We start from the raw sequence: 27778 nt of genomic DNA, 5'->3' as shown, positions 1-27778 counted from the left end.
TCCCGGGCCGTTTTAATCCCGCTCGGAGTTCTGTCCTACAATGGGAGAGGGTCGCAGGCGGTTCCTTCCCTGGCACGCCTTGAATCGGGCATCTTTTCCCTTTTGCAAACATGCAAACTCCGCACAAGCCACGCATCTCTTTTGTGGGAGGGTTTTGTTCCCGGCCCCATTCTTCAGGGGGCGAAGCCTCCCGCTCCCCGAGACGTGGGGCAGAGGAAAGAGCAGCCTGGCTGGGCACCCGGGAGGGGAACCCGGATAGCTTAACGGACAGGCCAAGAATGACGGGAATTTTTATCCCCCGTGAAAGCGACACCTCTGTTCGCCAGAACTGCGTGGCTCAAGCGCTGCGTGGCGGGCAGGCGGAGGTGGGGCTTGGACCGCTGGGGGATCCGCTTGTAGCTGTGTCCATTTGGGGAAAGGCCCGGACTTTGCAGACTGGCCCTCTGACCTCTGCACAGATCAGAGAGCCCGGTGGCACCTGGAAAGGTTCCTGTGGCACCAACCCCTGTGGACCAAAGGCTGCCACATTGGATGCACGGAGCGTGATCCCCCATGGGTTGTGCTCCACCAGATCCCTAGCACTGTGCTCAGTACCCCACGAAGAACCCTGCCCACGAGCCCCATGCCACAGGCCCAGGAGGGGCAAGGGCCAGGCATGCCCAAGGGCACAGAGTCCGTTTGTGGCTGAAACCAGGGCCTATTCTGCACACAATGGATCATGCACTTTCAATCCACGTTAGAAGTAGATTCTCCTGTTCAGCTGCCAAAAGCACATTGAAAGTGCATTACTCTGTGTGTGTGGAATGGGCCCAGGATGGGGGGCAGGTGGGCATGCAAGCGATGTCTGCGCCACGGAGCTATGTTGCGCCACTGAGTCCTTTTCCGTCTGTTTCGGGGGGGTCTAGATTTCACGGAGGTTCTGAAATGGGTCAGGGGAAAACTCCGTCCTCAGCAGCATGCCTCCTCCACTTGGGGCTGGGCCCACCAGGTGCCTGCTGGGATGCCACCCTCCAGGTGGGGCCTGGGGACTTCCCATAGAGCAGCTCATCTCCGGACTACAGAGATCAGTTCTGCCGGAGAAAACGGCCGCTTGGGAGGGGGGGGGGTTCTTTGGCAGCATGCCCCATCGAGGTCCCTGCACCTGGCTGGCACACAAAGGCCGCTCCCATTCTCAGGTGTGTCTTGTGTCTCTGAGCCAGTGTGGGACAATCTGTGTGTGGGGCCAGCTTGAAATGGGAGGGAAATGCAGGGGGGGGGTCAAGTCGAGCCGCATCCAGAAGCCTTTGCCTCAACAGGAGTTTGTACCCCCCCCACTTAATACATCTGAACAATCCATTAATGGGGTGGGGGGGGAGACTCCCGTGCAGTTCAAAGGGACCAAGCAGTCGGATAATTTTTGTTCTTTTAACAAGTCCTCAGTGAGCTTTATAGTTTGTCCAGGACAGGCTGCTGTCTGCTTGCTCCTCTGAAGCCCTGTGATGTCAGGGTTTCCAACACCCTCCCGATGTAGTTTGTGATGTTCCCCATCAAAAGCAATTAACAGAGGATTAAAGGCAAGGACTTGAAAGGGGAGGGGGAGAGACGCAACAAGCTGGCCTCTTTTATCTTTCTTCATTCTCCCTCCTTCACCTTTGAGTTTCGACTTGTATACGGGCAAAACTGGCATCCAGGGGGTATTTCCTCCTGCCCCCCTGGCGCTGTGGCTGACGTCCGTCTTAAAAGTCTGTGGCACTGAGCAATTGAGACTTGGGTGCGAGTCCTGGTCAAAGAGGACCAGAGGTCAAGAACAGGGTCCAGAAACAACCCGGAAGCTCTTGACGGTGATGTGACACGCTCCACGTGGAAAGTGCTCCCCAAGCAGCGTTCCGCCTGCCGTGTTCCGGACCAGGTGACGCTTACAAATAGTCTGTGAGGGCTGCCCCAGGAGCAGTGCACTGTCGTAGTCTAGCTTGGATGGTACGAAGCTGCGGTGTCCCTGTCCAGCTTGCTTAAAGCTTGAGAATCTTTGTATATCCTGCTGGGAAAAGGCATAGTGCAGAAAGCTAATCTGAACTCCTGGGCCTGTGTTGAATGGATTCAGACAAGTCGATTTGGACATGGGCGGTGCCAGCTTGGTGTCGTGGTTAGCAGTGCGGACTTCTAATCTGGCGAGCTGGGTTTGATTCCGCCCTACTGGCAGGTAGACCGCCTCTGCAGGTGGAAGTTCCACAGCTGTAACTTTGCCTCAACGGAAGGGCCTGTTCTCTGTGAACCCATCGGATTTAGCATGGCTCCGTGCAGAGTCCTTTAGATATGTAGGAACGGATTTCTTCCAAGGCTGGCGGGGCGGGGCGGGTTGCTGGGAAGGGCTAATTAAAGTCAAGATGCCTAAATTAACGGAGCAATAACCACAGCTAAGATTGGGATTCCGCATTTGGTCGGATCCGTAAATGAATCGGGCACGCTGGAGACGTTCATGTGACTCTCAGTGGGGCATTGTGCCTTGGTGGGCGTTCGCCTTGCTCTTTCCCAGCAAACAAACTGGGCTGGGCCCTTTCTGATTTCCCCGAATTTAAAAACAAACGTTTTCAAAGTTGGAGCGCAGACATCTAACTAAACAAACCCCCTGCAGCTGTTCTAACATGTAGTGTCTGCTTCTGTTTTGTGTTATTTTATTCTTTCTTTCAAGGAGTCACGTGATATTTGGTTGTTATTTTTAGGGGGAAGCATTCCCACTGGTTGGGAGACAATAAATCGTGAAGGGACAGTTTTTTGGGGGGAGATATTTAGGGCCACCCCCTCCCCCGAGATTAAATCCTGTGGGGAAATCCATCGAATTATATCTCCCTTTCTCCGCTCGGATTCACGGTGTCTACCAGAGCCCAGCACCAAGTTGCTACGGGGGCGTACAGGACCGGGAATCCCAGTTTGGGGGTGAAGTTCAGATCATCCGTTGTTGCTTAGTGATGGTTGTGGGTCACAGAATTTGGCTCCCACCTCAAGCACGTGCTCCAGGGATGGCGTCAGATCTGGGAATCTGAGTGGGGTTTGCCTCTGTGGGTATTTGGATGGGGCACCTCCAAGCGATTGTCTCTAGCCCGGCTGCCAGACAATTCTGCCATGGTGGCCTCCCCCGGCTACGCTCCACGCACTGTGCGATAAAGAACAACGCACCAAAATAAGCCTTTGAGAGTCAAAAGCTCGGCTCATCAGACGGGTTCTCGGCAAAATTGCATCGCGCTGTTCTCCTGCAGACCGAACCTTCTGAAAGACGCTCAAGCGCAAGGCTCTGCCAGACCTTTTGGAAACCGCGGGCTGCGAGGGAATGCCGCGAGTGAGTCTTTCTGGCCAAGCCGGAAGCCTCTGGGGACGGCCCCTCGCTCCCCCCCCCCCGCCCTCCCCGATAGCCGTGACTCTTTTTACGAGAGCAAATTGATTGCAAGCAGAAGAGAGTTGCGTTAATAGACTCGGCTTGTCACTCGGGCCGTATTAGTAATCTCTCCTCATTAATCGGCGGACAATACAGAGGTGACCTTGCTAAGCATCTCCGCGGAGGGCGGGGGTCTGACCCAGCCGCTATTGATTTACTACCGGGAGACCCAGAGATGCTCTCGGGCAGGCCCACCCGTGTCCCCCCGCAACTGGGAGCACCGGCTGTTAGAAGAAGACCGAGACACGCTGGGACTTGGCAACTGTTTTCGTCCATTTGCAGGTGTGTTTTTGGACCAGCCTGGCATCGCTTGGCACAAGAAGAAGGTGACTGGTGGAGTCGATCGACACGCCGGAGAGATTTGCCCCCTGCAAGCTGGTTTTCAGCAGCCTCCTGTAGCCCCGGCATGTTTTGAGGCCGTGATCGGGCGTGTGGGTCTGCCAGCCGAGGTGCTCCAGGTCACTGGGGAGAAGGGGCGTTTGGCGTAGGGCTGAGCTGCAGGAAAGTGGGAGGAGAATTCCGGTTCCTTGTGGGCACGGTGGCTTGCCCATCACGGGGAGCCAGAGTCCTCTTTCCTTCTCCACACTGTGGCCTGGCCTTTGCTGAGCTTCATTCCGTGTTATTGCAGATCTTTTGCTGAAGTGGAAACCTCACGGAGGGCCCGCAAGGGCTGATTATGCCAGACCAAAGTTTTCCTGCACCTTCCGGCCTGTTGCAGGCTCCAGTGGGTGTTTTGTGCCGTGTGGCTCACTGCAGCGTGTTTGCTTGGCCTTGACCGAGGGCCTCGGAGAAAGGGGAGGAAAAGGCCCGGTGTGATGCCCACGGAAGAAAATGCATCTTTCTTCAGACAAGCCTTAATGAAATAAACCACAGCCAGAGAAGAACGTACTCCTGATGTTCTGAACGTTTTGCTCGCTTGAATGGCGCATGCACAAGCAAGAAGATTATGGTGGCCCGGCTGAGCCAATCCAGTGGTTTCTCAACCACTGGTTTCCAACGATGGCCGGGAGAGATGCAACAGGGATACCCGCTGTCAGCAGAAGACTGATTTGGCTGTCGTGGCGAACGGCAGGCCCTTCGGCTTCTCCAACCCCTTTCAAAATCCAAAGCCAGGGGGGCACTCACCACGTCATCGGGTGGAGGTCTCTTGGTTGCATGAAGCAGGAATTTGTTTGGCCCGTCATGCGTCTCTGTTCTGCCCCTCTTTAAGGGTGCTCCAGATTTGCCCCCTGGGGTGGCTGTCTTCACCCTTCTCCTCCATCCTCCCCCCCCCCATGGCCGCTGCGGGTCTCTCTGGCCCTAGCTGCTTTTCAGTTGTGCTTCATAGCGGGTCTGGTCTGACATGATAAGCTAGGGGTGGTTTTTTTCTTTAAAAACAACCTTTTCAGGCCGGATTCCCGGCCTCCCGGTCTTGTTACCCCTTTGCATTAATTTGCACTGTAATTCGGACTGACAGTTTGTTCTGGACAGCGTCTTGACAGGGCGAGCGTCGATAGCATCGAACATGAAACGAAGCCCCCCAATTAGCGTCCGGCGAGGGGCAGGGTGGGGCTCGCCGTCTGGGGATATGGCGAGGGCTCGATAAACGGCATTGATCCGGGGCTGACGAGGGGGCTCTCTGGAGTGTGTCAGCGCGAGAGCCCCCTCATCACTTCCCCTTGTCAATAGCTCGTGGCTCGGACGAGGCGCATCGGCAGCCAATGGAGCCCCAGGCTAATAGGAGGGCTGTTTATTGGCGTGGCTCGCTCGACAGGAGGTGGAACGCCGAGGGCCTGTGGGGTATTGAGGGACTTGGTGGCCCGGGGAGTCTCGCTCGCTCTGAGTGCCTTTCCTAAAGACCCCCGGTTGGAATCTCTCTTCAGCTAAGATCAGGTCCCCAAGAACAGCGGCCACGTGGCCTTGATCCGGCTTCTTCAGTGGACAGACCCTGGGTGTGGTCAGGTGTGGCTTGCCCGTTCTGCTAGAGCTCTCCGCCAACCACAGATCCACGCTGGAACTTGGCTGGAGGATTTAAAGGCTCCGAGAAATACGAAGTTTCCCAGCTGTGCGTTCCTGGAAAGGTGATTTGTCCGAGCTGCGGTTAAAACTGGACTGAACCAGTCGGTGGAAGAGCCTCGGGTTCAGCACTGGGAGGGAAGGAGGAGGAGAATTGCGGTTGGACGTCGCCCTTGACTGCCCGGAGGGCCGGGGAACGGCTTCTGCAAAACAGCTGCTTAGAGCGGTGGGCGGAGCTGGCTGGAGGGAGGGAGGGAGGAACAGCCGTGGTTCAGCCTGCCTTTGCTTTGCTCAGCCTTTTCTTTCACACGGACACGTGGACGGGGTGGCCCAGGTCGGAACAGCTGAGCTCCAGCCCCCTGGGACCTTGGAGACAAATACGCCTTCAAGAGTCAAAGTGTCTTGAGTCGGATACCCAAAATCCTGGCCTCCGAGGGGCTAACTGGACTTGAATTGTACATGAAAGTAAACTCGTCTTGGACAAGCGGCAGAAACGTTTTTGTTTAGATAAAGAGCGTCTGGCAAAGTGATGCGGGGACGGAGAAGCTCAGAGCAGCCTCCCTCCGAGAACCAACCTGTTCTACACTCCTCAACACTCTTCTACACCCAGAGCCATTTTTTAAAAAACCTGCACAGCCTATCAGAAGCCGTGTTGGGAAGAAGCCTCCCCTGACTCTGCCCACTTCCTAAAACGCCTGGCGGTTGCCGGGAAAGATGTCGGAGGGGAATTGTGGTGCCCATTTCTGTAATGTGAGCGCTGCGCAGATATTAACTCAACGGCACAAGGAAGCAGGTCTGACTTGGTGGCCATGGGGACGTGTCACAAAACGGCCGGTCCCTGTTCAATTCCTGCCGCGTCCCCGAACTTCCTTGGTTGCCGTTTGCTCCTTCAGGCTGCCCAGCCTCAACCTCAGACCCACGAATGAAGCCCCCCCGTTCTGTGGGGCCGTCAGAAGGATGGCGGCCACGTACTGTGTGTGGATGGCGGGCTTTGGGAAAGTGAAACCCCCCTGGGAATGCCAATTATTATTGTCCCATTACGTACCGTGAAGGGGATTCATATGGAAAGATGGGCATCGTCCCCTTGCTTTCTCAGGCTGTTTCTCCTCCCCACACCCAGACCCATAGCGGCTCATGGGTTCCCCAGGGTCCCCCCTCCCTCCCTCCCTCCCGGAGGGGATGGCCCTTCGTCCTTGCCGGCTCCCTGCCTACACACAGTTCTTGGATAGGCAGTTCCGCCCCTCCGGAAAGCTCTGGTGATTTATGGTGTGATTAAAAGGTCACGGGAAGAGAGGAGAGGAGATTTGTAACATCTGTATCTCAGGCTCCGGTTCTTGTGCCTGAGGAGCTTGCCTGGCCGGCACCTGAGCGGGGTGGATGGCTTGGGCAGGCTTCCCCCCACCATGTGGGAAAGCATCTCGGATGCTCCGTGCTGCCCAAGGACCACTGTTATGCGTCAATGCAGGCTCCGGGGCTTTGCAGGCCTTTCCCATTTCTCTTCCTCCCGATCGGCCAAAGGTCTCCAGGTGTTGAGAAACGGGCATTTTGTCCCCATTCAGCCAGGACTCCTTTTCACGTGGGACGTCCACCGCTGATGGGAATATGGGATTAGCACCAGATTGCAGTTTTCTGTTCCAGCACGTCCATGTTGACAGGGGCGCGGAGGCCATAGCGAAGTGGCCGAGCATCTGCAGTACACGAGGAAGGTCCCCGGTTCGATCCCCGGCACCTCCATTTGAAGCCATCGGGTGATGGGAGAATTGCAGCTAGGCAGAGGAGACAAGACCTAGCAGCCCTGGACTTCTTTGGTGGTCTCCCCTCCGAGGATTTTCCACCAACAACTTTGCTTAGCTTTTGAGACCTGACAAGATCTGGCTTGCCCAGGTCAGAACGACTCAGTTCTAGCATGTTTAAAAAAAACCAACATAAAACCAGCCAGGTATGCGGTGGCATGCGTGCCTGTGTATCGATCCTCCTAAAAATAACATTTCTGCCTTGGCTAGTGGAAGAGGAGAGAGAGGTTTTGACTCCAAGGTCCGAAACCGCAGGGAGATGCCGGGGAGGGCCAACTGGTGGGATTTGTTTCATCTGGAAATGCCAACTCTGAATCTGTGATGCAAGTCTGCAGGCCGATGGCCACTCCGGGGGCGAGGGGGGGTCAGATTTCACGAGCTGCGTGTGGACCAGGGCTGGCCCCAGAACTGGGCTCAGAAAACCCAGCTGAGGCAGAGAAGAAACATCTTTGCTCCGGCGAACTTTCCCCTGCTTTTAAAAGTAGGCGCTTTTAATATAGTCCATTCCGCGGAACTCGTACTTCCCGTGGAAAAGCAGTCCCTCTGCAGGCAGTGAAAAGGGCTATTCTTGGGGAAGGTGCCCGGCAGGAAGTGAGGATGTTTTTTCTGTGAGTGTTTTTCTGCCCAAACTGGGCTGTGAGTTTTCAAATTTCCGTTGCTGGCTTTTAATAGGTGCCTTTCAGGCAAGGGTTGTGTCTCGGGTGAACTCCGTAATATTGAGTAGGCAGGGGGCCGGATTTTTCGAGAGCTGCGGTTGGCTTCAAGTATAACCTTTACGGGTTTCTGCGCGCTCATGACGCAGCCGTGCCTGTCGGTCGCAGGAAACAAGGCCTAATTCTGCAACTTCCCTCCCAAACACTCTCAGCCATCAACAGTTGATGGTGGGAAAGGCCATTAATGGGGAGCCCCAAGGATTTTCGAGACAAGAGGAGGTCAGAGGCGCTTTGCCGTTACCTGCCTCCATCTAGCAACCGTGGACCTCCTTGGTGGGTCACGCCACTGGTCCCAAGGGCAATTAGCTGTCCAGCAAAGTGGGGAGGCTGGATTGTCCTACAGGGTTTCTCATCTTTCTCCCCAGTGTGGCTTACATCATTCTCGTCTCCCCCCTTTTTATCCTCTCAACAACCCTGCGATATAGGCCAGGCCGAGAATGTTTGATGAGCTCAAGGTCACCCAGCATGGTCCAACACTTTAACTGGTCCAACACTTTAACTTCCCCAGCATATTTCGGTGTTGTGCTGCCGCTTTCTGAAGTCTGAAACACCCATTTAAAACCCTCCAGGCCTGGGTGGTGGCTTTTTTCACGGGAGAGGGCGATTCTGGCACAAACACACCAAATAACTATCTTTTATCCCGCAAATCTGTGCATCTTTGCCCTGACCCCCGTTCTGCGGGGAGCGATGGATGTAGCATTCTGCAGACTGCTTCTTTCAGAAATGGGAGGTCGGGTCTTTTGCATGCAGGGAAGCACAGCTAGGCACATGTGCAGCCCAGAGAGCGCATGGGGGCGGCAAGCCATGGGGGCTGGCTCTGCCGGCAGGAGAGGCGGAAAGATGCAGCTTGGGACGGAGAGGTGGGCCGTGTTCGTTCTGGGTGGGAATCGGGTTAGGGGTTCTTCTTTCTGGCTTTCGCCCCAGGGGGGATACAAACCAACCCCTGGCCCACCAGTCATGCAGACCGGTAGGGGAGGAACCGGAATTTCGGCACAAACCGCAGCTGGATTCCAGATGTTGCCACAAGCGGGGGTGGCGAATTGAGGAATTCGAGAGGGGGACCAGGGCACCCGGGAGAAGGCCCGAGACAGGATAGTCGCAGGTGACAAATCCCGACTGGTTTTGAAATTTGCCCTGGGCAAACTTTGCCTTGCCCTGGATGGGGGGGGGGATAAACACTCCAGCAGCCCCCCCCCCTCCTCTCTCCAACTGGGGTGGGCAGCGAGGAGAAGCAATCAGCTTAATTTCAATTAGGCACATCTCCATCCGAGAATACGAGTTTCCAGGGAGTAGGAAATGGAGACACTTCGTAGACTGTGGCCACAGACATTTTCAGGAGCTGTTTCTGATTAATTTCTGTTGCCTTTGACAGTTTCCGTCCGGCCCCTCTTTCCTCTCCGAGAAGGACAGGGCTCCCCCCGCCCCCCTCCCTGTCTTTGGGTAATGCATCTGAGATTGCAGGGAGACTAAAATAATTTATCTTTCTCCCCCCCCCCACCACAAAAAGTAACACAAAAAGGAAGAGGGGGGGCCCTTCGGATGAATAATAAGTCCCACTGACCCTGAAAGATACGATTGCAAGAAGGGGTTGTGAGCAAATACTTTAAATGACTTCAGGATGAAGCTGTCAAAACTGACAGGGAGGAGAGGGAGCTGGAGCCCAAACTGTTTTCGGCTGAAATGTCCCCCCCCCAAAAAAACACTTGGATAGCTATAAAAGCAGGAGCCTTGAGAAGGGAGGACAGCAGAGGCATAGAATTGTTGTTTGAAAGCTCATCAAAGCTGCATCTTTCTTTGAGGTTTGCAATTTATCTCATGGGCTGCTCAAAAAACCCTCTCCGGTACGTGACACTTGTGGCGGCATTCAGAGGCCACCTTCACCTTCACCTGCCCCGTGCCCCCTCCCCTTATCAGGAGTCTCAAAGAGTTCCTTCACTGGCCTCTCATGCCGCTTAAGAAACCGCGGAGAGCTTTGAAAGGAAGGTCTGTGCATTCGAGAGGAACAATTCGAGCGGCGAATAGGCCTGTGCATTCCAGCTGAACCGTCTGACAATTGGAGAGGCGCACAGTTCGGGGGACAGGATCAAGGGGAGGGGGCAGAGACGTAGCATCCGGAGAGAAGGAGGCTGAAGCAGTCGAGAGCAGGAGGGTGGCCCGGCGTTTTTTGCCGAGCGGCTGGAGGGCCGTGTTTCTGAACGGTGGCACGGGGTGAAGCGACAGGCCCTGGCGCCAGAGAAATGCCTCAAATCTCCGGAGTTTTCTCCTCCGAAGGAAAGCAAATATATGGCAGCCGTTCCAAATGGCTAAAAGCACCCTGGAGAGGCTGCGGGCGGGTGGGGAGAGAGACTCCGCCTTATGTGAATTATGGACCTATCATGAGTTTGTGCTTTCTGGGTTGGGGGGGGGGCAACTACTGGAAATCTTTCTCATCAGACCGTTGTGGGGTTCTCCGACCCGCCCCACTGTCCCTGGCCCTGTAAAACTGGCTTTCGACTGGCTTCGATTAGCAAAGAGGCGTTTTTAATATTTCTCTGGAACTCTTTTCCGTGAGCCGTTCTCAGACCCTGACAAAGAACAGCGGGTTTCCTTTTTTCCCTGCTGGAACGCTCCAGACCACATTGAAATAATTTCCTTCGGCTGGGCCTCCGTTGCGAGCCAAGTGGAAATGCTGAACGTGCCGCCTTTGGCTCGCGAGCGCCGGGATCCGGCAGCGTCTTGTAAGGGCTCTGCTCTCCAAGCAGGCAGGAGTGTCTTCTGGGTGGGAGCGGCAGGAGAAGCGAGGGGCCCGAATTCAGCCCTGGACAGGCAGGGGACTCTGGAGCAGTTGCATTGGGGACCTGCCCAGATCAGGAGGGGAGGGGATTGTGGCGACATCCTGGGAAACATGGCCTTGGGGTGATCCTTGTGTCAACCGCATGAACACGGGCAAGTTGTCCGGGTCCAGCGTCTCCTTTCCCCCAGGTAAACGTCGGCCCACAAAGAAGTGCTTCTCCGGTCCCTTCACTGATCCACCTCCTCTCTCCTCTGGCTCCCGCTTTGGCTGTGCCGATCGTGCAGTAGGCGAACCATTTAAAGCAAGATTGGTCACACTCTGCCCCGCATGCCAGGAGAGCTGGAAGCAGGCCCAAAGATGGATTTAATTCTTTTTTCGTTTTGTCTCGGAGTTCCCTGCGTTGCTCTGATGGGAGCGAATCTGCGATTTACTCACTTTGCGTTCTTGGTTTCTTGCCACGGTGCTCTTTGGACACAGCCCAGGTTTAAGATCAGGGCGGTTAAAGTGGAGGGAATGGGGGGGGAAACCTATAGGCTGCCGGTGGGATGGTCCCCTCTGCAAACGCCGGGGCTGAAATTAGCCTTCCCTATCCGACATCTGCCTCTGGAGGGGATTGAAAATACAAAATTCCTTGCATGGAGATCCTTTTTTATCTGGCGTATTTCCTTGCCTGGGAGTGCATGTGGGCATCGAACGCTGCCCAAAACGAACAATCGTGCTGTTGTGTGTTCGATCACATCGAGGTGGGCTTGGCCTTCGGAAGCATTAAGGACGGGCGAAGAAATGATAGATGGGACTAAACTCTGGGGAAAGGTGAGACCGGAATTAAAAGAGGAATCGATTGATTCGTCTCAGTTGGGGGCGGCCATGTTGGACTTGAGTAAAACTGGCAAATTCTAGTCCAGTAGCCCCTTAGAGACCAATCAGGTTTTCCCAGGAACTAACTTTCGAGAGTTAAAGTTCCATTTGTTAGGGCAGGTGGAGGGAGAGAGGGGGTTGGTGACGTTGCAGGTACTGGCCAATTCCCGTCCTCCTTATCTGGATTTCTTGCAATGCGGACTGACTAGATTGAATCCTACCAAGTTTACTACTGTTGGGAGAGGGACGGGACAAGACGGAGCAGGGACACCCCCTGGGGTCCAATCCAGTCTGTTGGGTGCAGGATGGCGCAAGAGAGTTTGACACGCTCCTATTAAATATTGAAGGGAAAATTCGAACCTACGGCTGTGAGCCGTGTGCTGCTGATTTCAGAACCGGCAGGGGGGTGGCGGTGCTGGAGATCCCCGAGGGTCCCATTTCCCCTCTTTAATTCTGACGTGACGGGGCTGGTTTCGGCCTCTCTGCCCCCATTGCTAATTTGGGTGGTGGAGGGCTGGCAGGGAGCCCTTTCGGGTTGTGCCGTTCCGAGCGGCTCGTCCAAGATTGTGGGCCTGCGAGTGCCCCTCCTGCCTCCAGGGCTGTCATTAAGCTTGCTCATAGGGAAGCCACCAACCGCCAGGGCTCCTCTGCCAGAAGGCAAGACCGGGCCCTCCGGAGCAGGCCGGAGCACTGGGATTTAAGCTGGGCGGGGGGGGCTCCCTCTTCAGGGAAAGAACCAACGTTGACTTGGAAAGCTTTTGAGACAATCTATGCTGTGCATTGCGGACCCTCAGGAGGGCCCTGCTGGATCAGACCCTGTTGTCTCACCCAGCGGCCAACCAGGAGGACCAACGACAGGCCTGGATGGGAGACAGGCCCAGCCAGCCGACAGCCTCCTCCCTGCCTGCTCCCTCCCCGCGAGCCTTGTGACGCATCGGATCCCCGCAAGCCCTCGTGCGGAGGCTGCAGGTGAGGCATCGCGGCTGCCGGGGCCGAACAAGATGTGGCCTGTAGCTGCGTGTTTTGGCACCCAGCCGTGCAGCCTGAGCTCCACCCCGGTGTGCTCCCCCCCCCTCCCTCCCCCCCTCCAGAGCTGAACGTGCAAAGAACCGGCCCGGGCGTTCTGCCGAGGCTCCCCCGAATCCTCCCACGGTGACTGCGTTTGAGAACCTTTGCTGCTGAGACAGAATCGGACCACGGCTGTGACGGGACGGAGGTTCAGTCCGCTGGCAGAGGACGTCCCGGTGGCCACAGGCACAGCCAGTGATGGGACAGATTTGTGGAGGATATCAGTGGCTACTAGCCATGGTGACTAGAGGGAACCTCCACATTCAGAGGCAGTCAACCTCAGAATCCCAGAGCCAGACGGCAACAGTTAGTGAAGGCCTCAGGACCTCTGCCCTGTCATTGGCCCTGCAGAGGAACTGGCTGGCCCCTGGGGGAGACGGAAGGCTGGACTGGATGGGCCCTCCCTGCTCTGACCCAGCAGGGCTCTTCTGGGGTTCTGCCAGAGAATTGCAGACTGTCCGCCTGAGAGCAGCTCCTTGAGACACGTTGCTGGCATTTTGAAAGGAGGAAGAATGACGTCTCTAATAGTTGTTAGCCGCCCCCGGTCGACACCCAGAAGTGTGGTCTAAGGCTTCTGGATTCTGGATTCCGAGCTCCAGGCCTCGCTTCTGTCCGTGGCCCCGCTCTGCCTCTGTCTCTGGGTGCAATGTCTCCTGCCAGGCTTTAAAGTAGCCAGAGGGAGCCCGATTTGGTTTTGGCTGCGGCCTGATGGGTGTGGAGCGTCTTCCAGCCCTTCCCGCCCCCCTGAGCGTTTTCCGCCTTGCAGGAAGAGTCCCTTTGCCGGCTGTCAGGGTACGCCGCTTAACGGGCTGGGCTCAAGAACCGGGCGGTCTGGGTTCGAATTGCCACTCTGCCTTGATGCTTTCTTGGTCGACTTTCTGCCGGTTGAGCGTGCTCAGCCTGACCCGCCTCGCAGGAGCGGTGTGAGGCTGAGATAAAAGAGAACAGAGGGAACGAGACCGGGGTGTGCCAACTGGAAGGCTAGAAATGTACCAGGTCTGCGTTTTTCCAGTTGTGTCAGGCTGGCATTTGCCGTTGCTTGGCATGGGAGGATCGTCCCTTGGAAATGTTTGCTTTCTTTTTTTGGGCAGGGGACTGAGAAACGTCTGTTCTAATTCTGGATCCGTCTTCGGCTCCGGCTGCTTGGGCCGGCTCCTTTGGTGCGCTTGGATGCACAGCCCTGAAGGCCTCTCCCCGTCTCCGTTGGCCGCCGGGCCTGTCTGGAGAGAGGTTTCTCCTGGCCCCGTCTGCCGGAGCCGGGAACTCGGAGCGGGGCCCAAACCGCCAGGCAGCATCCCAGATCCCCAGCTCTAATTTCCTTGCTGAGGTTTTTAATTCTCCCTCCCCCCCTCCCTCCCTCCCCCCTCCCGCGTCCATGCCCGACTTCCAAGATAGAGCATGGCTGACACATGGAAGCATGGGGGAAGCGCACAAATTTAGGACGGCGAATGGCGTTTTGCAGCGTCTCGGAGGGGGCCAAAACGACCTGAGAGCCTCCCTTGGCCCCGTAACAAAAACAGCAGGATTGCTGGATGAAGTTGTAGGCCAGCGTTTGTGGCTTGTTGTTGTTCCCAGGGCGCGTGGCCTGTAAACCTCGTGGGCTAGAACAGCCGGTTTTGCCGCCGGAGGGCAAGCAGCCCTTCCCCTCCGGGCTCTTCCGTGGTGGTCTCGGCAAAGGCCGGGTGGTCCGCATGCTCCCTCCGGAACAAAAAGTCGGGCTACGATTTTTACAAGGAAGCGATGATGGGCAGACTTCTATGGGTGGGAGAGATTGCACAAACAAGTCCAGATTTCTCATGGTGTGTCCAGATATAGGGAGGGAATTGGAAGGCGAAGGGGAGAAGGACTGGGAGACGGGCCCAATCCGCCCCAGTGCCCCTTCTCAGACAGGCTCCCGGGGGAGGGCAGGGGGCGGGGAGCCACTGGGGCAGTGGGGAGGGTGTAAGGGAAGACTCCTCGGGGACATTTCTCACAAGAGTTAATAGGAACAAAACGGGCGTTTTAAGATTGGCCCCAGCCGGCTTGCAACATTGGGTCTTCTGAGCAGGCTGTAAAAATTGAGGGAGTCTGAACTTCCCAAGTCCCTCCAGATGAAAAAGCCACCCACCACGATAACCCCCGTTTTCTCCTCTCTTCCTTCCGGCAGTTCGCCCCCAGCCGAGGTTTACCTGGTTGCAGTGCGGGCCACAAGCATACCGAAGAGCCAGGCCAGCTCCTGAGTGGATGATGGGTTACGTGCAGGAGCAGGAGATGCTGTGGGGGGGGGAGGCAGGGGGGGCCCAGGTTTGGCGATGGGGAAGCGGATGCCGCAGGTCACAGGCCCCACCGAAGGACCTGAACTGTGGGCCAGGCAGGTTGCTGACCAGGGTGCTGGAGCTGCCTTCAGAGACTGTGACCACTTGGTCCCTCCAGTCGCAGGGGTCTCCTGAGTTGAACGGAAAAATCATGGCTGATTTTGGAGGGTGGTTTTCCTATCTGCTGCCCATTCGGGACAGAAAAATGCACCCCGATCCACAAGCTGGACGGCTGCCTCCTTGGCCGGTTTTGGAGGCCAAACATCAACCCAGCTGCAGCTCTTGCTCTCCTCTCGGGGGGGGGGCACTGCTGGGAGGCAGATGGGGGCCCCTCCTGTCTGCCTTGAGTTATGGGCTCTTTCGCTCAAAGGAAGGGCAGGGGGCTCTTCTCCCCACCCCCCACCCCCCACCCCCCGGTCTTTTAGCTTCTGAAGAGGGTTTAATGCGCCACAGAAGCACGGAACCATAAACAAACGGCCAAGGCGTGTGCTTAAAGGATTGCCAGGCCTTTGAATGCGTTCCACGGCCTCAGCACCTTTTCTGTAGGAAGAGTCCCGTGGAGCGAGTCAAAGGGGCTCCCAGTCACCAAAAGGATGTCACAAGAGCGCCCTTAAGCACGTGCTGAGTGAGGGAGATAAACTGGACGTTTTTATTTCCTCTTGAGTGCGTTGCTTGGGCGGAAGGTGTGCCTGCCTCGGTGGTCCCAGCCATCTCCGCCTGCCTTTATGCCTCCGTTTGCCTTTCTTGTGCAGCGAATATCCCGGCCCCTGCAAAAGTCCGGAACCTTTTTCGCGACCTTCCTAAAGTTTGCCGAGGAACGAAGTCCTGGGTTAAAAAGCCGCCAGAGGTATCAACGAACGCTTCTCTGCTGAAGCTGCAGATGGAAGCCAAGCCGAGGGACGCAAGGAAAGCGCTTGTGATTTCCTTAAAGGATGCAAAAGGGGTTCCAGAGTGGTTTCCTGTGCGGCCCCTCGAGCAGCACTGCAGCTTCTGGAGACTCAGGAGGGGCCCGGAGGATTTGGGGGAGGGGGCAAGCCGGCCCCCCCGTAGCGAGCGCTCCCTTTGAATTGTGTGCCGTGGAGGCTGACCGTGGCCGGCCGCTGGGCCTTTAAAAGGGGCGACCGAACCTTTCATTCCCTCGTGCTCACACCGCCGGCCCCCTCATCGGCAAGCTGCTTCAGATGCTGAGCAGAGCCTTTGATGGAAAGGGTCACTGGGAGATCACAGCCCTCGATTGACCCGGGTCACAGGCATGACACCTGTCACCGAGGCGCCCCCCCCATTTCCTCCCCCCCCCTTCCCCCCTTCCCCCGTGCAGCGACCACAAGGGCCTTGGAATCAAAGGGGCTCCGGGGAAAGGGTGTCAATAATAGCATTTCTAATTGCTGCCTTTTGCAGACACTTTTCAAGGGAGGGAGAAGAAGGGACAGGCCGGGGCTGCCCCACCCCTCCTTCCTCCTCCTCTCCCGACCCCCAATATAAATAATTCTTTTCAGCCTTTGGGGCTTGGAAACGTCCTGATTAAAAGATAGCCCCCCCCCCGGTTGGGGAGGGAGGGGGATGGAGAGACACGGCCTTTGTTCGGAGGGGTCAGGCTCCTGGGCTGCAAAGAATCCGAGGAGGGGGGTTGGCTGGAAAAGTGTGGTTTTGCAAGCGTGTTTTCCACCAGCGCACCCCCACATATCCCCCAAATCTGAAGCTGCAGGGAGGTGTGCAAAACAGGTGGAGCGTGAGGTTCTTGGCCTTTGGGGAAGAGAGGGGCTTCAGTGGGGTACAATGTTCTCTCCACAGGCCAGCCCCACCCCACGGTGACGTGGAATTCGGCCCAGAGGCTACCGAGCTGCTGGGGCAGATGGGACAGGAAAAGAAAGATCTATTTCTGCAGGACGCCCCTGCTGGCTGTCTCCGAACACTCTCCAAGGGGAGGCCCCACGCAGGGCACACGGCAGTAGTCTGGCGGCATGATTCGGCACGGCCAGATCCTTTGTGGGCTGCGTCTGGCCAGCCGGCCAAGCGGGCTTCAGAGTGCGCCTGACCAGATCCGCTGCTCGAGTGTCTTGGAACCACTGGGCCTTCTGCCGGGCTGCAGGTAGGCTGCTTTAATGACGTCCGAAAGTTTGTCATGAAGGGCTTGCGACCGACAGGAGCGTTTCCCAATCAAACTTGGTGGCTTTTTTTAAAACGCACTGCCTTTCGGTTCCGGGTAGGTCCGAGTTGTTCTCCCGGCTCCAGGCAGGAAATAACCCGCTTGTGCCATTTTAGCTAATGTGCCTCTTACGTTTATTATTTCGGTATCCGCAAACTGCGCTCCCTTCAGAGGCGGCCTCCGCGGAAGATGGCCGGCTTGTCCCGCTGGCAAAGGGCTAATGGCCGATGCTTGCCGGAGTCTGGCTTTTGGGAGGGCGAAGCCGTCAAGGAGGCCCCTGGCAGCCCATTCCCCCCCTCCCTCCCGCCCGCCCTCTTCCTGAACAGATGCCCTCGTTTTTGAAAAAACGCTTCCTCTAATGGGGGGGAAGCAGCAGCCTCCCGTGAGTCCCCCTCGTCATTTCCTTTGCTTGCCCAAATATTTTTACGCGCCTCAGAAGAGGAGATTTTATTAACCCCCAAATTCTGTTCCCCGGGGAGCATCAAAGGCAGCCCTTTTGTGGTCCGTCAGGGGAACACCTGCTTCCCACGCCAGTGACAGGCAGCTGGGGACCGGGAGTCAGTGACGTTTTTTAAAAATTCAAAGGTGGCCTTTTGCCATCTGCTGGGGCCGCACGGCACACTGCATCCTCAGATGCGCACCAAATGTGTATGTGTGTGCGGGGGGGGGGGGCTTTTTAAAGCACAGGTCTCCCGGGGCCTTGTTTTTCGGAGACACGCGGATCAGCAAGCAGACACTGCAATGAGCCCCTTGCGTTTCAGTATTTTCCGGGTCGTAGGCCTGTGATGGCTGTTCCGGACGGGCCTTGGCTGGTGTTTCTGTTGTGCGGAGGGAGGGATAGACGAGCAGACAGTTGAAGCTGGAAGATCAGAGGCAGAGTTGGAAAAAAGGGGGGGGGACCAAGGTTTTCCCCCTCTGAGCTTTTCTGATACCGACTATGGGCTGGTGGGGCAGGCAGATCTGTGTGCAAGAAGTCGCTCAGGGCATGCTGTTTGACGATGTGGCGTAGATTAGCAGACCACGTGGTTGAGCTTGGGGGCGGGGGCGGGGGGGGTGTTTAGAAGTGGAAGCCGGCAGGATGAGCACCGATTGGCCAGCGCCTCTCTAGTCACCCACAAGCCAATTCTCCTGTCCGGGCTGGTACTGGCGAAGTTTCCTTTCATTGGAAAAAAATAACGAACAGAGGGCAAATGAGCACATAAGTTCTTGGGCTGAATGAAACCGGAAAGGAAGCAAGAGTGCTGAAGCGAGGGACGCCAGCCTCCAGGCGGGACCTGGAGATCCCCTGGAATTGCCGACAGCTCAGCTCCAGACTGAGATCGGTTCCCCTGGGGGAAAGGGCTGCTTTGGATGGTGGATGTGGTGACATCGTGCCTCACACAGGCCCCTCTCCTCCCCAGGCTCCATCCCCAGATCTCCAGGGCTTTCCCGAGCGGGAGCTGGCAACCTGACCCCCACCAGTGACCGAGGGGGGCCTAGCAACCGTGGCTGAAGCGGGGAAGGGAGAGACCCGATCGCTTTGAGTTCCACTCTGGGCTGGATCCTTCCCCTCAAGGTGCATCCCAGCGTGCCAGCCTCCGGGGAGGGTTTGTTATGCCATCTCTGCCCGAAATGACCCCCGGAGACCCAGCCTGAAGAAAAACATCCTCATTTGCCCCACAGGACCCTCCGCTGCCTCCACTGACCCTGGGCTCCGGGACCCCTTGGCGGGAGGGATTTCCTGCCCCTCCCCGCGATTGATTCTGCTTTGTGCGGGGGAGATTAAGGGAGAGCGCGGGGAGGACTCCGGCACAGAGAGCAAACGGAAATCGATATCTTCGGCTGGAGGAGACGGGCTTTCAGTTTTTTAAGATTTATTTCACAGAGCCTCTGGCTCGATATGGGGGTCAAGTCTCAGGCACTCGGCTTTCCAGCTCGTGGGCATTTCTGAAAGGCAGACTCGACGGTCTGGAGCAACGCCATTTGCCACGGATGCCCGTCCGTTCTCAGGAAGGTTGCCAGCGCCGTGTTGGGAGATACCTGGAGATTTTGGGAGGAGCCTGAGGAATGCAGGGGGGGCAGGGCAGAGGGGACCCAGCGTGGGAGGCGTTCTGGGGTTCTGGCTCTGCTGGCGGACCTCCGGGTGGCCCCTGGGTTTGGGCCCCTGTGGGAGACGGAGTGCTGGACCAGAGGGGCCCTGGGCCTGATCCAGGAGGGCTTCTCTCACCTTCTTGTGTTCAGCTCTCTCCAGCAATCCAGCATCCGATGCCCATGAACTTCTCTGATCCCCCTCCCCCCCCCCGACACACAGGAATATGACCCCGGACTAACGATCCATTGGCCAGCACAGTGATTTAATTTGCAAGCCGCTCCAAATTGTGGGACCTGCAAGACAAGACTGTGTGTGTCTGTCTGTGTGTGTGTGTTTGTCGGCCCTCCCCATTCCCTTCTGATCTGTAATGTAAACAGACAGGAGTGAATTTCCAATGTTTCCGGCGGGTGGGCCTCACCTCTGCCGCCGGCCCCTTCACAGTTGTGATTAGCTGTTTCCGGGTTGTGACCTCCCCCCCCCCCGGCCCCCACCGGGGAGCATTGACTGGCAGACCTTCCGATGGCTTTGACTTTGCTTGCTTTGATTAGTGCGGAGGTGCGGCAGCCATGCGCCCAGGCGAGGATTCGTGCCTGGGGTTACCCGCCTTTGCTTCCCCACTCCTCCCCATGCAGCCAGCCGGGTGACCTCGGGCTAGTCGCAGTTCCCTGAGAGCTGTTCTTGCAGGGCAGTTCTGTCAGAGCTCTCTCAGCCCCACCTTCCTCGCAGGAAGGCCGGGTGCAACTAAAACAGTGGCTCTCCAGCCAAACATCAGGGCCAACATCAGGGGGGAAGGGGCCTGGCCCTTAGTGCGTACGAGCGGCACTCTGCACATGCTCAGAAGCCCCCTTTGTGAATCAGTTCATCACAGCAGAGCCCCTCTCCGTTCCAGATGCATCCGGGGCGTTCTGTTCTTGGATCAAACTCAAATTAGCTGCCCGGACCCCGCTGTGGCCTTGGCAAAGGGGGGGCCGGGGACATGAATAAATTATTCCCCTTCTTAATTGACCCCAAACGGAAGATTGCCAAGCCGGGAAGAGGCTGGCCGGCTTTGCAGCCAGGGGGCATCTTGGCCTCATTTGGGCCCTATTAGCATGTTCGGGTCCCGCCTCTTCCAGCCAGTTAGCCCTGGGGCTGCGCTCCATTAGCTTCGACCCCCGGTGTGAATCCTCCTCCGGAAGAATTGCCCTGCCGGGCTCAAGGAGCAGGGGAGGATGGAGACGACCCACAGGGGACATCATTAGCCAGGAAGTCTCCTGCGGCCCAAAGGCTGGACCGGATGGCGTAGAGGCCACCCTTCCAGAAGAGTGGGCCCAGGTTCAACGCTGTTAAGACCTCCCTGGTCCCACGCCCAGGTCAGCCCTGGACTCGGCCTGTCCGTTCTCCCTCGGCCACCACAATGTTTTCAGGGTTTTGTTTTGTTTTTAAACAGCGAATGAATATTGATCCAAATCATACAAATACGTGTGGCGTTTTCTGTGAACTCCCAGCTTCCAGTTCTGAAGAGTAAGTCCCCTGAGGCTTTTCATCGCAGAGGGATGCCTTTCCCCTTCGATCTCCGCAAGGAAAGGGGCGAGGCCGTTCCAGGGTTTTTAAGGGGGGAACGAGAGCTGGGTCCTGCTTTTGGCGGCCTGCGATTCCTTGTGTGTTGTCGGTGGCTTTGACCAGCCTTGTGTATCTCTTTGCTGCCGTTAAGTTGTCCGAGCAGAATTAAGATCGGGGCGGGTGGGTGTGTGTGTTAATTCCAAGAGACGAAACGTCAAAATCACGCCCTTGCAGATCCGTGCCAGAAAAGGAGAAGCAGCATTGAAATTTGAGGGGAATCAGAAAGCTGTGGGGAACCGGTCTCATCTCAGGGACTGTGCAGGCGTGTGAGGCCTGAATCCTGCTTTGAGTTCGGTCCCCGTGCATGCCTGCAGGTAGCCCGTCTGCGAGTCCGGACTGCTCCTCAGGGCCGGGTAACGGAAATGCTGCATTCATAGCTAGCTAACTTATATAAGGCATGAAACAGCGGATTTGAGGGCAGGCTGCGGGGGAGACAGGCCTTTGCAGCCGCCCCCCCCGTGCTCCCCACCACCAGAAAGGCAGCCCATCTGGAAAAGAGGCAGAGGGTTCGGTTTTGGCCGGCTGGCCTGCCCCTCCACAAAGACCTTTTTACACTTCAGATCGGCTTGTAACTGGCAATTGATATGTAGATCTATATTTTCCAGGCGAGGGGATAAATCTACATGCATCTCTGGAGTCCCCCCTCCCCCAAATAAAACTTTATTTCTCTTCCTTGCCTCCCCCCACCTTGGTCCCAGCCTGTTTTACATTTCTAGACAAAAAGGGGTCTGTCCCCTTTAATCTGCGTTCCGGGGGCTGGCTGTCACGCTGCTTTTTAAAAAGAGGGGCAGCCTCCGGACTTCATTCACCGCGTAACCCCAGCCCCCGAAAGGGCTGACCGTGTGAATTGCAGAGGGTGGGGATGAGAGAGACCCCCAGACAAGGAGGCAGAAGTTAATCTACGCTCCCTGGCTGTGGGTCCCTCCCTGCCCCCTTCTCCGGAGTTATCCGAGCCTTCAAGGGTGACTCGGAGTAGCCCAGAAAGATTGTTCTTTTGTGCGGATCGGCGTCTGCAGATTTCCACCCCCCCCCCCAGGTTTCTTTTTTTAAAAAGAAAATGAACTTTTCCTTGCAGGGAACTCAAGATAAGGTGGGCCTAGCGGATGGTTTCTCAGGAAGGTTTGCCCAGGGGCGAGAATATCTTTTGCTCGCTGGACTGGAGGATGTTTTGGTTCCAGCCCCTTGCGTTTCATTGAGCGCCCGGCTCCTTTGGAAACAGTTTGGGAAGCTGAAACTGGATAGACTTGGCTCGGGAAAGTGGTCTCATTTGTTTCCAATTAGGTCGCTGACCAAATTTTGGTCTGCAGTGGGACCCATAAGAGAACAAAATGCAGGCAGTCGACTTTCATGACCGGCCCGACTTCCTTTTGCTCCAGTTTCAGGGGGCTTCCTGTCTGTTGTTACCTGTCTATTGTTTTAGGGGGGTTTTTTGGGGGGGTCCCCTGCCTGTTGCCTGTCCTGGCAGTCCGGGAGGTGAGACCCCCGTGTCATAGGATGTGATGTCACTGCCACTAATCGTCACGACCGGGACACGAATGGTCATGGAAGCACAACCCCCCACAACCCGCCACTCACAGGTCTACAACATGGTGCCCTAGGGCGGACTGAGACTTTGGGGAAGTGGGCGGGGCGTGGGGGGACTCTTGCCTAGCAGGGCTTCTGATTGGCCAGTGGAGACTTGACTGGCAGGGCAGCGTTTGGTTTGGCTTTTAAGGTTTGCTATGGGAGCAGCTCCAAGACCAGCCCCCCCCCCCCGGTCTGACGTGTTAAGTGCTGTCGGCAGCTGAAGACAAGTGTTGTCTCTTGCTCTCCACCGACATGTATGGGGGGGACGTTTTGGGGGTTGCCCTAAAGAATGATGGGACGAAATGCCCTGGCTGTAAAAACGGACAAAGGAGGCAGAATCGGTTTTGTGCTGCCGTCTTTCCCGCCTCCAGTCATTGCTTCTTGGCCGATCCCCGCCGAGGAGTCGTGCTCTGGGTTGGGGGTGGCTGGAGATTTGGGGGTTACCTCCTGCCGTGTCAGGACCGTCCCTTCCCCATTCCCTCCTTCCATTCCTCCTTCTCTGTGGCTTTCCCTCCCTCTCGCCTCCCTGCCGGCGATGTTTAGCGTTCCCAAGACGTCCTCCTGAGGTCGATACAAATTAAAGGCAAATTTAATTAGAGTTTCCCATGCGTTGGCCGTGAGTGGTGCAGAATGGGGAGGTGGGCTCTGGCTCTTTCTCACGTCTGTCCGCCCCCCCTCCGAAAGGAGAGCTCGAGGGGGGTTATTAATCATGGGCAGAGGCAACGGCAGGGGAAGAATGAACAAGTGGCGGAAAACAGGGTGCTGGGGAGCGTGGATGGGGCAGCGAGGCCTCCCAACATGGTGGAGAAGGGTCTGAGATCAGGGAAGAAGAGAGCATCTAGGGTCTGGCGGAGGACATCTGCTGGTGTAGAAAGCCAAACCACAGACCCCTGGCCCATCGAAGTCTGTATTGTCTGCTCAAGCCGGCAGCTGCTGTCCAAGGTCCAAGGCGCAGGCCCTTCCACATCCCCTCCTGCCTGGTCCTTCTACCTGGCGATGCCGGGGATTGAACCGGGGACCTTCTGCATTCCACACAGATGCTCTACCTCTGTGTGGCGAGCGATCCGGCCCGGTCTTCCCTCATTTCCCTGAGCCGAGGCGTGTGGGTCCCTCGGCCGAAGGGGTTTTGTTCCCCCAGAAGACGTCCAGTGTTTAATCTGGTGCAGGAAATTCCTAAAACAAGATGAACGCAGGCCCACGACCTTTTCAGCTAGGGAGAAAAGCGGCAGGTCCCCCGCAAACAGCCGTCCCTTCGCCGAACTGGCCTTTCCCGGCTAAATGTTTTTCCTCGTTACGGATGCCGACGACTTTACCTCCAGAGTTTATTTGAAGGCCAAAAGTTATGGCGCATAAAATAAATCTGAAGCGCTGTGTTCTATCATCGCAAACAAAAAAAACGGACCGGCTTTTACAGCCGTGCGCTTTGGGGCCGAATGAATGCCGCCGTGTGTTCCCAGAGGGAAGGGAAGGAGGTAGCCTCGTCCTCGGAGCGAATGTCGTCCTTTCCAGTATCCCAAACGCCAGGGGGCCCTGATCCCCCCCTCCCATTTCCTTCCCACTTGATAAAGGCCACTTTATTGCACGTTAAAGCAAGAAACCGTTGGTGGGAGGTCCTAAACTTCCATTTGCTGAGTGAGACGGAGCCAGGAAAGAACACATGGAAAGAATCATTTCCCCGCGTCCCAAAAAAGTCAACGAGAAACCCAGAGAAGCATTTGGAAAAGTCATAAATTCTTCATTGAGTCAGCGCACGGTAGCAGTGCCTAATCTTGCGTATTAAGCCGCTGGCCGCGGAACGGAGGACTTCTGGCTTGCTGGGGCCGGACGGGGTACAATTGCCTTCCCTTCCTCTCCCTACCTCAGGCTCCCTGTCAGGTAGGTGGGGCTGAGAGAGAACTGCTCTGCGTGAACATCTCTAACAGCACTGTGAGTAGCCCGAAGTCGCCCAGCTGACTGCATGTGGAGACGGAACGGGGGATCGAACCCAGTTTGCCAGATTAGAGGCTGCCGCTTTTAACCACTACGCCAAGCTGGCCCCCTTTTTGCTGGAATGCGGCAACCCTATAAATGCACTTGGTTTTTCTTGCTGCTCACTGGATGGCCCCAGGTCAGTCGCTGGCTTAACCTACCCTGCAGGACTGTTGTGAAAGCAAAAGGAAGGAAAGAAGAACTGCTGTACGCTTTACGGAGGCAAAGCAGGATCCATGTGGGATAAATGCGAACAGAAATGAAGTTCTGCGCAAATTTGTGGAACTGAACCAGCCAGGCTGTTAAGAATCAGGTGACCGGCTGTCACACTTAGCAGCGTGGTGCCGTGGAGGCGAGGGGAGGGTGAAATTTTGACTTTGGGCAAGTTCTTTGCTTCCGGCCACTCCGAGATCAAAGCCAGCACCGAGTCACCGGATGTGCCTCTGGGACCTCGGACCGGTCACTTGATTTTCTTGTGCTCCTCCCTGCCGCCCAGAATCGGCTTGCACACGTGTGTGAGCAGAGATTTTGCGGTTGCCCCTCATCTGGGAGTCCTGCCTTCCATTTGGGGCACCCCGTTTTAAAGGGGGACATGGAGCCGCTGGTCAAAGGGCCAGGGGAGAATCTCGCGAAGGGCAGAAGATGTTTAGTCTGGACTAGAACTGCTGGCAAGCCGAGCGAGGCATTTTGGACGGTTCTCCGTGGCGTGGGCGAACAAGCGTCCCGAGTGGGAGTTTCAAAGGGAATGAAAGAGAGAGAGAGAGGGGAGTCCTCAGAGGCTAGCGCTGCCCCTCCACACGGCTTGCCATAAATCGTGCCTCCAGCGAATTTGGAGTGCCTCATTTGGCAGAACTTCAGAGGGACGTTCAAGGAAGCGAGAAGAGGCGTGAATTGGGCCAGGGAAGTTTCTCGTGGGAGAGAGACACACCCCGGATGCTGGGCCGTTCGCTGGCGGAGGAGGGGCCTGATCTGATGCCTCCACCTAGAAACCTTTTTGTCGGTGGTGTGCCAGGACTTGGGTCTTTTTGTGGCTCCCCCCCCCTCAGGATGGTTCCCCAAGAATATGCCCTTGCTGGGAGGTCTGAGTTCAAGTCCTCGCCCCGCCACAAGAAGAAGACGAGTGACCGGTCTTAAATGCTGTAGGAAGTTCAGGGGTCTGTACCCAGCAATGGGCAGGCTGTGACCTCCTGCGGCATTCAAGGCCCCTTTTCCTCGTATTCCACCATCGGTGGCACCACGGCCTCCAAACTCTCATGGTTCTGTGAACAGCAGAAAGGGACGGGAGGCACGATTCCAGCTCAGCCGGCCCGAATGAAGGGAAGAGGCTTGCGTTCTGGCTCTTCCCCATCTGGGCCGGCCTCTTTGACGGCCAGCATTGATTAAGCCGTTAACCCGGAGAGATTCTCCCGTCCATCCCTCGGAAAGGTCGCAACGCCCAGCCGGAGAAGGAGAGCCCTCCAGAGTTACAACTCGCGTCTTGCAAAACGAGGGCCTGCAAGCCCTTGTCCTTTCGGTACCGTTTATTGACCCCCCAGCATGGCGGCTGATGGCAGGAGGTTTGCATCGGTCCCCGAGGACGAGGCGGGAGCGACTGAATCCGGAGGCCGTCCGAGCCATCTTGTGGGAGGGGTTCCTCGGGGCCACTAACCATTGGCTGGAAATAGGACTTCCTAGAACAGGGGTCCCCAATGGGCACCTTCAGTCCTCTGCTGTCATTCAAGCTTCCCCCGTGACCAGGTACCCGCTGGGCTCAGACGCCCTTCTGGACAGGAATTGTATTGCAGGAGCAGCCTTAGCTAGGTTGGCAGGTTGCAGGGGGGGATTCCTTGAGTGACCAAAACTGAATGAGTCCACAAGAAGATGCTGGAGTTTTCCAAAAATGGGAGGACACACACAGACACTCTGGGGGAAAAAAACCCAAACCTGGGGAAAGAAGACGGGGAGGGTCACTTCTTGTGCATTTCTGTTCTTTCCCTCCTCCCCCCCCCACCCCCCCGGGTCATCTTTCTAATTTCTGACATATGCCTGCCATTAAAATAATTGACACGGAACTGTTCCGGGTACCTTTTAAAGAAGATTTCTTTGGCAGCAGTCCTGACTGGGTTGTTGCAATAAAGTTGACGGCCGCCTCCACCCACCAGGAAATGTCCCGTGACCAAAGTCCGGATCTGAAAGCCTTAATATTTGACATGTGGGGCCTGTGGGCGTGAGGCGGGGAGGCAACAGGGAGGGCGGGGGGGGGGGGGGTTGAAAAGGATCCGGAGGTTTGTGGGAAGCCGAATAGTCCACGGAGGTTAAACAAAAGAGGTGGGAGCGAGAAAGACAGACCCACGACGAGGTTCGAGTCTGCCTGTTATTTGTTTATATTATTTATTCGTTCATTATTTATATTGTAGTGCTCTCCACCTGGGTCCCCAAGCTTGTTGAGCCTGCAGTCCCCTTTGGAATTCTGGCATAGTGTGGGGTGCACAGCTACAAAATGGCTGCCACTAGGGGCGGAGCCAGCCACAAAATGGCGGCGGCATCTCACCTTGAGTTACACTGGGAAAAACCGTGTGCTGACATGGCAGCTGTGTCCAAGCAATGTAGAACCAATAAAATCTCCAGTGGCCAATAAGAAGCCTTTCTGGCAAAAGCCCCGCCCATAGTCTGAAAACATCTGGCAGGCCCCAGGAAAAGTATCAGCATGCATCATGCGGACGTCACGCTGGGGACTCCTGCTCTGTATCTCGTCTGTCGCTTGTCACGGTGGTGCTTGTGACTCTAATCTGGAGAGCTGGGTTTGAGCCCCCACTTCTCCAGATGCACCCTGATGGGTGACCTTGGGCCAGTCACAGTTCTCTTCGAGCTGTTCTCACAGAGCAGTTCTGTTAGGGCTCTCTCAGCCTCTCCTACATCACAGGATGCCTGTTGTGGGGAGAGGAAGGGAAAGGTGCTTTGAGACTCCTTTGGGGAGAGAAAAGCGGCTGTAGAAAACCTGCTCCTTTTCTCTTATGCAGTTTTGCATTTCGTCCTTTACAAATCACCCGTAGCGTCTTTGCCACTTTATGTTGCAAATTCATGTGCTCCCACCACCAGATGCATTCAGACCTCAAATGCCAGCCGTGTAAAAGGAAAAAAACGATTACCGTCTCCCTGCTCGGAAAAGAACCTCATATACTTTTGATATCTTTGACTTAGCCAGGCCCGCGAGGGCGAGATCTCTCGTCAAACAGAATATTATTTCAGTTAGGTTTTTACTGCCGACTTTGTGAGGCCAGGAGGAAGAGAGAGAAGAATTCTGGAGCTCTTAATGTTTCAAAGATAAGTTGCCCGATAAGGCTGCTGGGTCTGAATATAGAATTATTTTTTTAAAGGCCTTATATATATATAAAAAGAGGTTGACTTGCCGTGGAAAAAGAGACACCAGAACAAAACTGGTGTCGGGAGACACCGTACGTCGCCCTGAACAAAAGTTCTTTTATTCGAGTGAGGAAGTGTTACGCTGGGAACCTGGAGTCAGTCAGCCAAGCTGCTGGTGTT

The 27778-nt window shown here is 56.2% G+C and overlaps 1 protein-coding gene across 1 annotated transcript in view; it reads left to right on the top strand.

The window, feature by feature from the left end:
* The window catches only part of HS3ST6 (heparan sulfate-glucosamine 3-sulfotransferase 6), a 34179-nt gene that overhangs the window by 4331 nt on the left and 2070 nt on the right, over positions 1 to 27778 (top strand). The window lies entirely within an intron of this gene.

This window comes from Paroedura picta, chromosome 17, assembly GCF_049243985.1.
Source record: "Paroedura picta isolate Pp20150507F chromosome 17, Ppicta_v3.0, whole genome shotgun sequence".
Lineage (NCBI taxonomy): Eukaryota > Metazoa > Chordata > Lepidosauria > Squamata > Gekkonidae > Paroedura > Paroedura picta.
The sequence above is the reverse complement of the archived record's forward strand: the minus strand, read 5'-3'. Positions and strand labels throughout refer to the sequence as shown.